The sequence below is a fragment of the Nycticebus coucang genome, chromosome 4 (genome assembly GCF_027406575.1).
Source record: "Nycticebus coucang isolate mNycCou1 chromosome 4, mNycCou1.pri, whole genome shotgun sequence".
NCBI classification, from domain to species: domain Eukaryota; kingdom Metazoa; phylum Chordata; class Mammalia; order Primates; family Lorisidae; genus Nycticebus; species Nycticebus coucang.
In genome coordinates, this window is record NC_069783.1 from 68,332,269 (window position 1) to 68,349,366 (window position 17,098).

The following is a 17,098-nucleotide window of genomic DNA, read 5'->3' on the forward strand; positions in this document are numbered from 1 at the left end:
GGCGCTCTAACCACTGAGCACAGGTGCCAAGCGCCAGTTTGTTTGTTTTTGAGACAGAGTCTGATTCTGCCACCTGGTCATGAGGGTAGTGGTGTCATTGTAGCTCACTGTAACCTCAAACTCCTGGACTTAAGCAATCCTTTCGTCTCAGCCTCTTGAATAGTTAGGACTACCGGTGTGTGCCACCATGCCCAACTAATTTTTCTGTTTTTTACAGGGGTCTTACTATGTTGTTCAGGCTTGTCTTGAACTCCTGACCTTAAGTGATCCTGTCACCTTGGCTTTCTAAAGTGCTAGAATTCCAGGCAGGAGCCACCATGTCTTATTTGTTTTGTTTGTTTTGTTTTGATGTTGAGTTGTTTGAGTTCCTTGTATATTTCGGATATTAGTCTCTTGTTGGATGAATAGTTTGCAAATCTTTTTCTCCATTCAGCAGGTTATCTCTTCACTCTGTTGATTGTTCCCTTTGCTGTGAAGAAACTCTTTAGTTTAATATAGTCCCATTTGTCTATTTTTATTTTTCTTACCTATGCTTTTGATGTCTTAGCCATAAAATCTTTGCCTAGACCTATGTCCTGAAATGTTTTCTCTATGTTTTCTTCTAGTAGTTTTATAGTTTTGTGTCTGATGTTTAAGCCATTAATCCATCTTTAGTTGATATTTGCATATAGTAAGAGTTAGGAGTCCAGTTTCATTCTTCTGTATGTGGATATCTAATTTTCCCACCACCATTTATTGAAGAGAGTGTCCTTTCCCCAATGTAAGTTCTTTGCAAACCTCAAACTCTTGGGCTGTCTTAGTTCTCTGTTCTGTTTCATTGGTCTGTGTGTCTGTTTTCATACCAATACCATGTTGCTTTGGCTACTTTATCCTTGTAATATATTTTGAAGTCAGGTGGTATGATGTCTCCCAGTTTGTTCTTTTTGCTCGGGATTGCTTTGACTATTTGGGCTGTTTTTTGGTTTCATATGAATTTTATAATTGTTTTTCTGTTTCGTGAAAAATAACATTGCTATTTTGATAGGAATCACATTGAATCTGTAGATTGCTTTCATAGTATGGTCATTTTAACAATATTAATTTTTTTTTTTTTTTTTGAGACAGAGTCTCACTATGTCCCCCTTGGTAGAGTGCTGTGGCGTCACAGCTTACAGTTACCTCAAACTGTTAGGCTTAAGTGATTCTCTTGCCTCAGCCTCCCGAGGAGCTGGGACTACAGGTGCCCTCCACAATGCCTGGCTATTTTTTGTTGCAGTTGTCATTGTTGTTAGGCAGGCCTGGGCTGGGTTCAAACCTGCCACTCTTGGTGTATGTGGCTGGGGCTGTAACCACTGTGCTATGGGCGCCAAGCCTAACAATGTTACTCTTATGATCCATGAGCATGGGACATCTTTCCATTTGTTTGTGTCCTCTTTGATTTCTTTCATCAGTGTTTGGTAGTTTTCCTTGTAGAGGTCTTTCGCCTCCTTGGTTAAATTCATTCCTGAGGGTTTTTCTTTTGTTTGTTTGTTTCGTAGCTATTATAAATGGGATCTTAATTTATTTCTCAGCTGGTTCATTATTGGTATTTATAGCTACTGACTTTTGTACCCTGCAATTTTACTAAATTTGTTTATCAGTTTCAGATGGAGGCTTTAGGTTTTTCTAGATATAAAATCATGTCATCCACAAGGGTAACAATTTGGCTTCCCCTTTTCCAATTTGGATTCCTTTTATTTCTTTCTCTTCCCTGATTGCTCTTGCTATCAGGGGTGTCCAAACTTTTGGCTTCTCTGTACCACATTAGAAGAAGAGTTGTCTTGTGCTACACATTAAATATACAAACACCAATGAAAACTGATTAACAAAAAAATGGTCTGTGCATGATTATTGTGATGTACACCACCACTGATAAGCAAGACTCCTCACATAATCCACTGCAGGTTGGACACACCTGGGAGACTTCTGGTAGTATGTGGAATAGGAATGGTGAAGTAGGCATCCTTGTCTTGTTCTAGTTCTTAGAGGAAAGCTTTCAGTTTTTTTACAATTCAGTATGATGTTAGCTGTGGGTCTCTCATGTATAGCCTCTATTACATGGAGGCATATTCCTTGTATACCTAGTTTGTAGAGAGTTTTTACCATGAAGTTGCTGAGTTTTATTAAATGTTTTTTCTGCATCTATTAAGATGATCATATGGGTTTTGTCCCTCATTCTGCTGACATAATGTATCATGTTTATTGATTTGTATCTGTTGAACCATCTTTGCCTCCCTGGGAAATCTCACTTCATCACAGAGTATTATCTTTTTGATATGCTATTGGACTCAATTTGGTAAAATGTTATTGACAATTTTTGCATCTATGTTCATCAAGGATATTGGCCTGTAGTTTTTTTTGTTGTTGTTGCATCTTTGTCTGGTTTTGTTATCACAATAATGCTGACCTTGTAGAATGAGCCAGGAAGACTTCTTTCTTCTTCAATTTTTTCGAACAGTTTGAGAAAAATTGGTGTTGATTCTTCTTTGAATTTTGGTAGAATTTGGAAGTGAAGCTATCCAACCTTGGACTTTTCTTTTTGGGGAGACATTTTATTACTGCTTTGATCACATTACTTGTTACCACTCTGCTCGAGTTTTCTATTTCTTCCTGATTCAATCTTGGTAAGTTGTATGTGCCCAGGAATTTGTCCATTTCCTCTAGGATTTCCTGTTTGTTAGTGTATAAGTTTCATAATAATCTCTGACAATCTTTTGTATTTCTGTGCTATCAGTTGTAATGTCTCCTTTTCCATTTCTGATTTTATTTTATTGTATAAAAAGATTTATTGAAATATATCAATAACAGGGTGGTGCCTGTGGCTGAAGGAGTAGGGCGCCGGTCCCGTATGCCAGAGGTGGCGGGTTCAAACCCACCCCCAGCCAAAAACCAAAAAAAAAAAAAAAAAAGAAATTTATCAATAACAGACATAAAACTCAAAGTATGGCTCTTCTGAGGGGCAGGAGAAAAACTGTTGCAGATGTTCTTTTATACAAATGAAACATGGGGTAGGAAATAACACATCACTTCTAAAGCAATCCAGAAGAGGGACATGAAAGCAAACCTATACATTCACTAGGAATTTGAAGTCATTTCAGAGTTCCACTACGTAAGAAAATACAATTTTGCATTAGTTTTTCCATGCTCAGGTATATGAAAATAAAACAACCCAGCCCACATGCAGCTGATTTTATTTATTTGGATCTTCTCTCTTTTTTTCTTGGTTTGTCTGGCTAGTGGTTTATTGATTTTTGTTTATCTTTACAAAAAAGCAACTTTTGTTGGCCAAGTGTGGTTGCTCATGCCTATAAATCCTAGCACTCTGGGAGGTGGAGGCAGGTGGATTGCCTGAGCTCACAGGTTCAAGACCAGCCTGAGTTAGAGCAAGACTCTTGCCGGGTGTTGTGATGGGTGCCTGTAGTCCCAGCTATTCGAGAGGCTGAGGCAAGAGAATTGCTTAAGCCCTAGAGTTTGAGGTTGCTGTGAGCTATCATGCCAGGGCACTCTACCAAGGGTGACAAAGTGAGACTCTCTCAAAAAAAAAAAAAAAAAAAAAACTTTTGTTTCATCAATCCCTTATATATTATGTGTATATATAATATTTTAAGACTCTATTTCTTTTATCTCTACTTTGGTCGTCATTCTTTCTTTCCTTCCTAAGTTTGGGTTTGATTTGTTCTTGCTTTTCTAGTTCCTTGGGGTGCATCTTTAGACTGTTTATTTCAAATCTATTTTTTTGATAGAAGTTTTTATTGCTATAAACTTCACTCTTAGCACTGCTTTTGCTGTGTCCCATAGATTTTAGTATGTTCTGTTTCAATTGCATTTGTTTTAAGAAAGTTTTTGGTGAGATGATGGCAATGATCTTTCATGACTGACTTGAAATGAAGAAAATACTAAAACAGCTTAGGAAAATCAAAAAGAAATTTTTTATTTTTCTTAAGATATTTTACATTCCTATGATGTTAAATCTATTGAGTTTTGCTTTGTAATTCGTCTTTGTTTTCTTTTCTTTTTTTTTTTATTGTTGGGGATTCATTGAGGGTACAATAAGCCAGGTTACACTGATTGCAATTGTTAGGTAAAGTCCCTCTTGCAATCATGTCTTGCCCCCATAAAGTGTGACACACACCAAGGCCCCACCCCCCTCCCTACGTCCCACTTTCTGCTTCCCCCCCCATAACCTTAATTGTCGTTAATTGTCCTCATATCAAAATTGAGTAATAGGATTCATGCTTCTCCATTCTTGTGATGCTTTACTAAGAATAATGTCTTCCACGTCCATCCAGGTTAATACGAAGGATGTAAAGTCTCCATTTTTTTTAATGGCTGAATAGTATTCCATGGTGTACATATACCACGGCTTGTTAATCCATTCCTGGCTTGGTGGGCATTTAGGCTGTTTCCACATTTTGGCAATTGTAAATTGAGCTGCTATAAACAGTCTAGTACAAGTGTCCTTATGATAAAAGGATTTTTTTTCCTTCTGGGTAGATGCCCAGTAATGGGATTGCAGGATCAAATGGGAGGTCTAGCTTGAGTGCTTTGAGGTTTCTCCATACTTCCTTCCAGAAAGGTTGTACTAGTTTGCAGTCCCACCAGCAGTGTAAAAGTGTTCCCTTCTCTCCACATCCACACCAGCATCTGCAGTTTTGAGATTTTGTGATGTGGGCCATTCTCACTGGGGTTAGATGATATCTCAGGGTGTTTTGATTTGCATTTCTCTAATATATAGAGATGATGAACATTTTTTCATGTGTTTGTTAGCCATTCGTCTGTCATCTTTAGAGAACGTTCTATTCATGTCTCTTGCCCATTGATATATGGGATTGTTGGCTTTTTTCATGTGGATTAATTTGAGTTCTCTATAGATCCTAGTTATCAAGCTTTTGTCTGATTGAAAATATGCAAATATCCTTTCCCATTGTGTAGGTTGTCTCTTTGCTTTGGTTATTGTCTCCTTAGGTGTACAGAAGCTTTTCACTTTAATGAAGTCCCATTTGTTTATTTTTGTTGTTGTTGCAATTGCCATGGTAGTCTTCTTCATGAAGTCTTTCCCCAGGCCAATATCTTCCAGTGTTTTTCCTATGCTTTCTTGGAGGATTTTTATTGTTTCATGCCTTAAGTTTAAGTCCGTTATCCATCTTGAATCAATTTTTGTGAGTGGGGAAAGGTGTGGGTCCAGTTTCAGTCTTTTACATGTAGACATCCAGTTCTTCCAACATCATTTATTGAATAGGGAGTCTTTCCCCCAAGGTATGTTCTTGTTTGGTTTATCAAAGATTAGGTGGTTGTAAGATGTTAGTTTCATTTCTTGGTTTTCAATTCGATTCCAAGTGTCTATGTCTCTGTTTTTGTGCCAGTACCATGCTGTCTTGAGCACTATGGCTTTGTAGTACAGATTAAAATCTGGTATGCTGATGCCCCCAGCTTTATTTTTGTTACAGAGAACTGCCTTAGCTATACGGGTTTTTTTCCGGTTCCATACAAAACGCAGAATCATTTTTTCCAAATCTTGAAAGTTCGATGTTGGTATTTTGATAGGAATGGCATTGAATAGGTAAATTACTCTGGGAAGTATAGACATTTTAACAATGTTGATTCTTCCCATCCATGAGCATGGTATGTTCTTCCATTTGTTAATAACCTCTGCTATTTCCTTTCTGAGGATTTCTTAGTTTTCTTTATAGAGGTCCTTCACCTCCTTCGTTAGGTATATTCCTAGGTATTTCATTTTCTTTGAAACTATGGTGAAGGGAGTTGTGTCCTTGATTAGCTTCTCATCTTGACTGTTATTGGTGTATACAAAGGCTACTGACTTGTGGACGTTGATTTTATATCCTGAAACATTACTGTATTTTTTGATGACTTCTAGGAGTCTTGTGGTTGAGTCTTTGGGGTTCTCCAAGTATAAGATCATGTCGTCAGCAAAGAGGGAGAGTTTGACCTCCTCTGCTCCCATTTGGATTCCCTTTATTTCCTTGTCTTGCCTAATTGTATTGGCTAGAACTTCCAGCACTACGTTGAATAGTAAAGGTGACAGAGGACAACCTTGTCTGGTTCCAGTTCTAAGAGGAAAAGCTTTCAGTTTTACTCCATTCAGTAAAATATTGGCTGTGGGTTTGTCATAGATAGCTTCCATCAGTTTTAGAAATGTGCCACCTATGCCTATACTCTTCAGTGTTCTAATTAGAAAAGGATGCTGGATTTTATCAAATGCTTTTTCTGCATCTATTGAGAGGATCATGTGATCTTTATTTTTGCCTCTGTTAATATGGTGGATAACGTTTATGGACTTGCGTATGTTAAACCAGCCTTGCATCCCTGGGATGAAGCCTACTTGATCATGATGAATGACTTTTTTGATGATAAGCTGTAATCTATTGGCTAGGATTTTGTTGAGAATTTTTGCATCTATATTCATGAGTGAGATTGGTCTGAAATTCTCCTTTTTGTTTGGGTCTTTTCCTGGTTTTGGTATCAGGGTGATGTTTGCTTCATAGAATGTGTTGGGGAAGATTCCTTCTTCCTCAATTTTTTGGAATAATTTCTGCAGTACAGGAATAAGCTCTTCCTTGAAGGTTTGATAGAATTCTGGAGTGAAGCCATCTGGACCAGGGCATTTTTTGGTTGGAAGATTTTTTATTGTTTCTTTGATCTCAGTGCTTGAAATTGGTCTGTTCAGGAGCTCTATTTCTTCCTGGCTGAGTCTAGGGAGAGGGTGTGATTCCAAATATTGATCCATTTCCTTCACATTGTCAAATTTCTGGGCATAGAGTTTCTGGTAGTATTCAGAGATGATCTCTTGTATCTCTGTGGGATCAGTTGTTATTTCCCTTTTATCATTTCTGATTGACGTTACTAGAGATTTTACTTTTCTATTCTTCATTAGTCTGGCCAATGGTTTATCTATTTTATTTATTTTTTCAAAAAACCAACTCCTTGTTTCATTAATTTTCTGAATGATTCTTTTGTTTTCAATTTCATTGATCTCTGATTTGATTTTGGAGATTTCTTTTCTTCTACTGAGTTTAGGCTTAGATTGTTCTTTTTCCAATTCCATAAGATCTCTTGTGAGATTGCTGATGCGCTCTCTTTCTGTTTTTCTAATGTAGGCATCTAAAGCGATGAATTTTCCTCTCAAAACTGCTTTTGCAGTATCCCACAGGTTTTGGTAGCTTGTGTCTTCATTGTTGTTATGCTCAAGGAAGTTAATGATTTCCTGTTTTATTTCTTCCTGCACCCATCTGTAATTCAACAGAAGATTGTTTAATTTCCATGCCTTTGGGTGGGGTCGAGCATTTTTGTTAGAGTTGAGTTCCACCTTTACTGCCTTATGGTCTGAGAAGATACAAGGTAAAATTTCAATTCTTTTGATTCTGTTGATATTTGTTTTGTGTCCCAGGATATGATCAATTTTAGAGAATATTCCATGGGGTGATGAGAAGAATGTATATTCTTTCTCTTTGGGATGGAGTGTTCTATATGCGTCTATCAAGCACAGTTGTTCTAGGGTCTCATTTAAATCTCTTGTATCTTTGTTTAATTTCTGTTTAGAGGATCTGTCCAGCTCTGTAAGAGGAGTGTTAAAGTCCCCTGTTATTATGGTATTGTCAGATATCATATTGCTCAGACTGAGTAAGGTCTGTTTCAAGAATCTGGGAGCATTTAAATTGGGTGCATAAATATTTAGAATTGAAATGTCTTCTTGTTGTATTTTTCCCTTGACCAATATAAAGTGACCATCTTTGTCTTTTTTGACTTTAGTTGCTTTAAATCCACATGTATTTGAAAATAAGATTGCAACTCCTCTTTTCTTCTGAATTCCATTTGCCTGAAAAATTGTCTTCCAACCCTTGACTCGGAGCTCTAATTTGTCTTTTGAAGCCAGGTGTGTTTCTTGCAGACAGCAAATGGATGGCTTGTGTTTTTTAATCCAGTCAACCAATCTATGTCTCTTCAGTGGGGAATTCAAGCCATTAACATTTATTGAAATAATTGATAAGTGTGGTAGTATTCTATTCGTCTTATTTTGTGAGAGTCCATTGCTTAGTTTTATCTTTTACATCAGTGTGGAGGTTAGGTTCTGTCCTTTAATTTCTGAGTTCTTACTTTGCTGCTGATCCATTGTGGTGGTCAGTGTGCAGAACAGGTTGAAGTATTTCCTGTGGGGTTGGTCTTGTTGTGGCAAATTTCCTCAATGTTTGTATATCGGTAAATGATTTCATTTCTCCATCAATTTTTAAGCTTAGCTTAGCAGGGTACAGAATTCCGGGCTGGAAATTGTTCTGTTTAAGTAGATTATAGGTAGATGACCATTGTCTTCTTGTTTGGAAAGTTTCATTAGAGAAGTCTGCGGTCACTCTGATGGATTTGCCCCTGTAGGTCAACTGGCGCTTACTCCTGGCAGCTTGCAGAATCTTTTCTTTTGTCTTGACTTTGGACAGGTTCATCACAATGTGTCTTGGAGAAGCTCGGTTAGAGTTGAGGAGACCTGGGGTCCGATATCCCTCTGAAAGCAGTGTGTCAGAATCTTTGGTGATATTTGGGAAATTTTCTTTTATAATATTCTCTAGTATGGCTTCCATTCCTCTGGGGCATTCTTCTTCCCCTTCTGGAATTCCTATAACTCGTATGTTGGAACACTTCATAAAGTCCCATAATTCTGACAGTGAACGTTCTGCTTTCTCTCTCTTCTTTTCTGCCTCTTTTACTATCTGAGTTATCTCAAGAACTTTGTCTTCTACCTCTGAAATTCTTTCTTCTGCATGGTCTAACCTGTTGCTGATACTTTCCATTGCATCTTTAAGTTCCCTAATTGACTGTTTCAGTTCCTTCAACTCTGCTATATCCTTTCTATATTCTTCATATCGTTCATCTCTTATTTGATTCTGTTTTTGGATTTCCTTTTGGTTATTTTCCACTTTATTAGCAGTTTCCTTCATTGTTTCCATCATTTCTTTCATTGTTTTCAATATGTGTATTCTAAATTCCCTTTCTGTCATTCCTAACATTTCTTTATAGGTGGAATCATCTGCAGTAGCTACCTCATGGTCCCTTGGCGGGGTTGTTCTGGACTGGTTCTTCATGTTGCCTGGAGTTTTCTGCTGATTCTTCCTCATGAATGATTTCCTTTATCTGTTTCCTTGCCCTAATTTTCCTTTCACTTCCTCTTGCTCTTTAAGTTCTCATGCCTACGGACTAAGGGTTACAGGACCAGAAGGGTGAGAAGGTTGAAGAGCAAAAAAGGGATGAAGGAAAGAGGATCGAGTGATAAGAAAAACAAAGAAAAATAGAGAAAGGAGAGGGGGTGGGTAAAAGGAATATTGACAAAAAGAAGAGAGGCACAGAAAGAGGGAGACAGAGCAATATAGTTGTACAGTAGGGTACTTTGACACAACCTTAAAAAAACCCCACCTTCTGGGGGTGTCCAGTTGGGTGGTTCCCTTCGGGTCAGCAGCTCTTTGCTAATCTGATCAGACACAGTACCCCACCTCCACCAAGTAGAGAGGAAAGACAAAAATGCTATAAATCAAACCAAAACACGCAAACAGAAAACTTTACGGGATAAAATTGGGTGGAAAACCAAATAATAGCTGTAGAAACACTAGCAAAAATTAAGTTCTAATTATTGAAAAAGGCAGCAATGGGACATTATAATTAAACTATAAAAATTGAGAAAGAAAAAGATCTGTATGGAAAAGGTTGAACTTAAAAAACAAAACAACATCAACAACCTCAAAATAAAAAAAACAACCAAACCAAAAAAATAAACACAACCAAAAACAAAGCGGTATGTATATGTTATTGAATATTGTCTGGGCAACATGTGGTCTTCTGGGGTATGAGATGTTAATCAATCACAGTTCTGATACGACTGGAGGCTGCTGATTTCTCAAACCCCAGCAGGTAGACACCCTAAATCTCTCTTCGGCCCACTTAAAAGGCACTTTGAACTTGTTCACTTGCTGAGCAGAAGCTTTCCCAGGAAAGTGCTTGTCACTGGAGTCACTGCTGAAGTGGCTATCCACTTACCCAGTGTGCCAAAACTGGTCTCACTCTGCCCCTGAGGGTTAGGGCTGCAAGGCGGCTCAGACCCTGCCCTTAGGCTACTTGGTCGCTGGGTTACCAGCTCCCACCCAATTCTAGCTCTGCGACCCTGAGGGTGGAGCTTGCCGGGGCAGATCGCTCACAATGGCTCCCTGTGACCCAGAGCCAAACACTATTAGCTCCGTCTGGCTCAGCGGCTCAGACTGGGGCCCTAGACAATGGCCAAAGTTCTCCGCACTCCCGCTCAGTCTCTCCCCAAGGCAGTTCAACTGAGGGCCAAGTCCAAAGACACCAAAACAGTTCACAGGTAAGGCCTTTCTGGTTTGCAGTCTCGCTTCTACTGAACTTACAGTTGCTGGCGGGTTTAGACGGATTGAACACACACAACCACTTGCCGGTTTTCCACTGTTTTAGTCCTCCTCTTGGGGTCCAGAAGTCTCTCGCTGACTCCCTGTATCCTCTCAGGGGTGATGATAGGCAGATCCCACGAGCCAGAGATGCCTGGAGTCCTATCTCCCCGGACTCACGGTGCCCAGATGCAAGGAAGCTGTTACTCGGTGGCCATCTTGCTCCGCCCCCTGTTTTCTTTTCTTTTTAATTAAGAGACAAACTCTCACTGTGTCACCCAGACTGAAATGCAGTGGTACAATAGTAGCTCACAACAACCTCGAACTCCTGGGCTCAAGCAATCCTCCTGCCTCAGTCTCCCAAGTAGCTGGGATTACAGGCTCCATCTATCACACTGGCTCATCTTTTTAATTTTCGTTAATGGCCCAGTAATAACAAAAATACATCCTACATGTTTATAGTACCTCACTGTTTACATACACTATTTTAAGTCCTTGCAGAGGAACAGTTTAGTACCAGCTTCATTTGGAAGTAAGTTATTTTACATAACTTTACATTCTTTTTTTTTGTTTGTTTGTTTTTTGTAGAGACAGAGTCTCACTTTATGTTCCTCGGTAGAGTGCTGTGGCCTCACCCAGCTCACAGCAACCTCCTACTCCTGAGCTTAAGCGATTCTCTTGCCTCAGCCTCCCGAGTAGCTGGGACTATAGGCGCCCACCACAACGCCCGGCTATTTTTTGGTTGCAGTCCGAACCCACCACCCTCGGTATATGGGGCCGGCACCCCACCGACTGAGCCACAGGCACCGCCCAACTTTACATTCTTTATGTAACATTTTTTTGAAGCTTATAAAGTTCTTTCTCAGCAAGCTATGTTTGTATCCATATGGAATTGACTAAGTATATGAAACAAACAAAATAAAATGGAAAACTATGGAGTCCTTAAAGGTCATATTATATGCCTATATTTGGTGACATTTAAAGAGATCAATGACATTATTGAGAGGTAAGGAGAATTACAATGCATCAAATAAAGAACAGGCCACTTATATAAAATTGAACATGTGTAGGCATATAAAAATGTTTATGGAGTTCTTACCAAAATTCTGTCAGGGCTTATTTTTGGGTCCTGATACTTCAGGTGATTTATGTGTTTCGTAAGTTTTTCTGATTTGTTAAAGTATTTTATAATAAGGATGTATCATTTGTACTAAAACGACCAAATTACTTTTTAAAGCATGAACAAATGTTTTTCTACCTACAGAGGTACAATAGTATTTAACTATATTTTTTTCTGGTCTTTAATTAAATGTTTATACAGAGAGAAACATGAATAATATTTTCCTTAGCACTTAAACAATTTCCAAGAGGTATTTATACATGGATTAAATATACACACGAGAGCATATGTAGTGCGAATAAGATGGAGTCAGGCAGGCTAGGTTCAAGACCACATGGCTGGTCTGGTGGGTTTAGGTCCTGCAGTGACCTTTACTTCATGTCTCCCACTCTTGTTGTTTTGTAAATGCAGTTTTAACCTGAAGGTGTATATTTGAGTAGTTTAGGGGGATTGATTTACAATATTAATTTTTGAATTAGAAATGTTGTTTGGGGTCATGGGTTATGTCAATTATTGTTTATTATGGCTCCTGGGTTATGGCAATTACTGCTGTTTAAGATAAGTGTTAATTGCTGTTGTTTAAGATAAGTGTTGATTACTGTTGTTTAAGATAAGGGTTAGTATGGTTCTTGCTTTTAACTTTTATGTATAGAACTGTGATTTTGGGGGCAGCGCCTGTGGCTCAGTGAGTAGGGCGCCGGCCCCATATGCCGAGGGTGGTGGGTTCAAACCCAGCCCCGGCCAAACTGCAACAAAAAAATAGCCGTGCGTGTGGCAGGCGCCTGTAGTCCTAGCTACTCGGGAGGCTGAGGCAGGAGAATCGCCTAAGCCCAGGAGTTGGAGGTTGCTGTGAGCCGTGTGATGCCACGGCACTCTACAGAGGGCAATAAAGTGAAACTCTGTCTCTACAAAAAAAAAAAGAACTGTGATTTTGGGAATGGAAGAATAGAACAGTCTCAGAGAGACTACTCTCTCTCTTATCTAGAAATATTGGCCTTCTGACAAAGTTTGGTGGACCTGTCTACATCTCCGCATGTTGGCTGACAGTGCAGGCAGCCAGACCCTCTTTGGTAACACACATATATTAAGAAATATATTTTCTTGGGCGGCGCCTGTGGCTCAGTCTGTAGGGCACCGGCCCCATATACCGAGGGTGGCGGGTTCAAACCCGGCTCCGGCCAAACTGCAACCAAAAAAAAAATAGCCGGGCATTGTGGCGGGCGCCTGTAGTCCCAGCTACTCCGGAGGCTGAGGCAAGAGAATCGCTTAAGCCCAGGAGTTGGAGGTTGCTGTGAGCTGTGTAAGGCCACGGCACTCTACCGAGGGCCATAAAGTGAGACTCTGTCTCTACAAAAAAAAAAGAAAGAAATATATTTTCTTGCTGTGGACATGACCATAAAAAAAACTTCCCACTAGGTTTTTATCTGCTACTTTGCTAGCACTCAGCCTACTAGGGACATTTTATTAACCCTTTATTAGACTATTATTTTCCCTCCATTGCCTGGGTGTGAGCACTGTCCAAGTAGAAATACAAAACAAGCAACTGTGATTGTCTGATACATTTTAGGGTAGGCACAGGGCATACCTTGATCTCTTGTGCCTCGCAGAAGAGATTTGTCTAGCTAAATCTCATTGTAACTCTTCTGAATAGTTAATGACTAGGCGGTCTATGGAGCTAAGGGAGGCTTTTTCATATGATCATCTCTGGAGATACACTTTTATGTGGTTATGTAAGGCTGACAGGACAACAGTGGATTGAGGATCTGTTCTATAAAAAAGGGCTGTCTTGAAGGTAACTCTTCAGTGACTCCAGTCTTTGAGATGCTAAGGCTACCCTTGATGGACAGCAGGAGAATCACATATGAAATTTCTTGAATGAAAATTTATTAATTTTGCCTAATGCCATAATAAAGGAAACTTTTTACACCAAAAAAAGAGAGAGAAATATTTTCTTTCTTTTTTTTTTTTAAGAAATATATTTTCTAAATATATTTGGGCTTGCTAAATACTAGTGAAATTCCTAGTGAAAAAACTCTTGGCCAGGAATGGTAGTGCCTATAGTCCTAGACTCAGGCATCCTCAAACTTTTTAAACAGGGGGCCAGTTCACTGTCCCTCAGACAGTTGGAAGGCTGGAGTATAGTTTAGAAAAAACTATGAACAAATTCCTATGCACACTGCACATATCTTATTTTGAAGTAAAAAATCAAAATGGGAACAAATACAATCACACTGCCTCATGTGGTCCACAGGCCACAGTTTGAGGACCCCTGTACCTAGCTACTCTGGAGGCTGAGGCAGGAGTCCAGGAGTTTGAGGTCACAGTGAGGTATAATGAAGCCACTGCGCTTTAACTCACCCAGGGCCCTGGGCAATGGAGTGAGACTCTGTCTCAAAAAAAAAAAAACAGAACAACAAAACAAAACTCTTAGGTGAGCTATTCTAATCTGCAGACTTTCCTACTGCATAACTTTCTGGATGATGTCATAAAAACTTCTTCCTGCATCTGGGACTTTTGCCAGCGGCTACATGTGGGAGCTTCCCGTTTTTGTTCTAAGTGAGTGATGTTTACTGGAAATGGAGGTCCACTAAGATCTCAGTTCAGATAGCTTTGTGGTAGCAGGAAGAAAGATTGTGAGATGGATTTGGCCAAAACCCTTTACTTTCTCCTTTGTCATTATCTTGTTTTGATAGTTTGACTTATTTCTTAGGTTTGTTTTGATATTACTTCTTGTAAGAAATTTAGGAGGAAAAACATGGGCTGTCTTATTTCTCTTCCATCTACTTTTCTTCTCCCTACCAAGACCTCCAAGTTAGACCCTTTTTCCCTGTCTCTCCTCATGCAGATGAGTAGATGGAAACAGCCAAGAACCCATAGACAGGCTAGCTGGCAGCACACTGCTCTGTTCTCCTGGTTTTGGATGGAATTTATAACAATACTTAGGTGTGAGCAAAACAGCCAAGGGGATCCCAAGATTTCACAGCTGCCTAAGGCAGAACAAAGGGGAAAACCTAGATTTCATACCTCTCTGCTCAGGACCTCTGAGTTAAAACCCATAAACATTGTTAACATGTTTTTGGAACTATGCATACGAGCAACTTAGAGAGTTCCAGGCAAGAAAATGCCATGTAACAAAAGTTGATTATATTAAGAAATTGTTTCATGGTAAAGATCAGGTAAGTAAAATTAAAGAGAAAGCAGCAAATGTACTAAATTCTTCCACCTTTGTGAATCTCCTTGGTTGTGATTTTGTGATCTCAGAAGTACCTACGGTTTCTCACAAAGTTTCAAGATGGTGGGCACCATGGCTCACACCTGTAATCCTAGCACTCAGGGAGGCTGAGGTAAGAGGATCACTTGAACTCAAGAGTTTGATGTTGCTGTGAGCTATGATAATGCCACATGAAATTTTTCATGATATTCTTTTGGAAAAGATGTAGAAATATTAACTATATTTTGGCACACTGGGTGAATTAGTAACCAGTTGATTATATGAACAGGCATTGACTATCAAGCTGATATAAAACTGTAAGGAAGTATATAATGGTGAGTCCCAGGCCTGTGCCCTTCCTCTGTCCCTCGTAAATGCTTTCAGAATAAATATACAAAAGGCGTGATCGTCAAATTTATAGCTAACAGTTGGAGATATGTTAAGTACTTGGATAACATAATAAAAATCAATTAGGTTGAATCTAAAAGGATGAGATTTAAAATTAATATGAGGTCTAAGGAATTAAATACACCAGTAAAAATAGGTCATACAGTACTTGCTTAAGTAGTGGCAAAAACCTTAGCGCAAATTGAATCAGAAGTGTAGTATGTTTGCCAGAAAAACAAACTAAGATTTTAGGTTGTATCCTTGCTGTGGTAAATGTTTAACAACTGGCTTTCTGGGGTGGGGATTGAGACTTGATTTATAGCACCTGCCAGTTTTGGTACTGTAAATCCTCCCACTATGGCCAATTTCAAGGCACCAACTTGATGTCACTGAACTCAGAGTTTGGAAGAGACATGCACTAACACCGTTATGTGGTATTTCCACCACGCAAATGGAATAGGTGTGAATAAACTCAAGGGAAGAGATAATAATAACAGGTAGCAAAATTATTAGGAAGTGATGAGTTTTTTTTAAACATTTTTTTTTTTGTAGAGACAGAGTCTCACTTTATGGCCCTCGGTAGAGTGCCGTGGCCTCACACGGCTCACAGCAACCTCCAACTCCTGGGCTTAAGCGATTCTCTTGCCTCAGCCTCCCGAGTAGCTGGGACTACAGGCGCCCGCCACAACGCCCGGCTATTTTTTGGTTGCAGTTTGGCCGGGGCCAGGTTTGAACCTGCCACCCTCGGTATATGGGGCCGGCGCCCTTCCGACTGAGCCACAGGCGCCACCCAGGAAGTGATGAGTTTTAAATATTACTTATTTTATTTTATTTATTCATTTTTTTTTTTTTTTTTTGTGAGACAGAATCTTACTTTATCACCCCTGAGTAGAATGCAGTGGTGTTATCATAGCTCCCTGCAACCTGAAACTCCTGTCCTCAAGCAATTCTCGTGCCTCAGCCTCTCAGAGTGCTAGAATTACAGGTGTGCACCCCTGCACCAGGCCCATTGTTTTTTTTGAGACAGAGCCTCAAGCTCTGGATAGAGTGCTGTGGCATCACAGCTCACAGCAACCTCCAACTCCTGGGCTTAAGCGATTCTCTTGCCTCAGCCTCCCAAGTAGCTGGGACCACAGGCACCTGCCACAATGCCTGGCTATTTTTTTGGTTGCAGCCGTCATTGTTGTTTGGTGGGCCCAGGCTGGATTCAAACCCGCCAGCTCAGGTGTATGTGGCTGGTGCCTTAGCTGCTTGAGCCACAGGCACCAAGCCCAGGCCCATTGTTTTTAATATAATATATTTAATTATAAACTTAAGTAATTTAACTTTTAATTAGGACTACATTTAACAACAGGTTTAGGAAATTCTTGAAAACTTAACCAACGGTTCTTGCAAGTTTGTGTGCCTGTAACCCTAGCAGTTCAGGAGGACAAGGTAGGAAGATTGCTTGAGCTCAGGGGTTTGAGACCAGCTTGAGCTAAAAGGAGACGCCATCTCTACAAATAAATAGAAAAGCAGGCAGATGTGGTGGCACAGGCCTAAGTCCCAGCTTTTCAGGAGGCTGAGGCAGGAGGATTGATTGAGCCTAGACAGGAGTGGGACACATTCCATCTTAAGTCCATATGTGGCCTTCTGGGTCCATAGCATGGCCTTTTGAGTGAACCCAAATTTTACAGAACGAATCCTCCTCTTATTTTTATTAATACATTTTGTTTGTCATTAATATTGTTATTTTATTTTTAAAATGAACATTTTTAAAATGCCAAAGAATAAAATAGGTTTCCATGAAATAATCCTCTCAGATTGACCAGTATAATAATCATGATAGACATAAGGGCTAAACTGACAGCGGCTACACCTGTGATTTAGTTCTAGCTGCCGCCACCTGACTGGTGCCACTACCACAAAAGGCTGTTTGGCAAGAATTTATGAAGATTGAGTTTTCCAGTCTGTTATCAGCTTTTT

General features: G+C 39.6%; 1 non-coding gene and 1 pseudogene across 1 annotated transcript; both read left to right on the top strand.

The window, feature by feature from the left end:
• The first annotated feature begins 3,862 nt into the window (after positions 1-3,862).
• On the top strand, positions 3,863-3,939 carry LOC128585309 (uncharacterized; annotated as a pseudogene).
• An 8,937-nt stretch (positions 3,940-12,876) lies between these two features.
• LOC128585246 (small nucleolar RNA SNORA32) lies at positions 12,877-12,997 on the top strand. The gene has a single exon (XR_008379968.1). It is a non-coding gene; the product is annotated as a small nucleolar RNA SNORA32 (small nucleolar RNA).
• Positions 12,998-17,098: the final 4,101 nt, after the last annotated feature.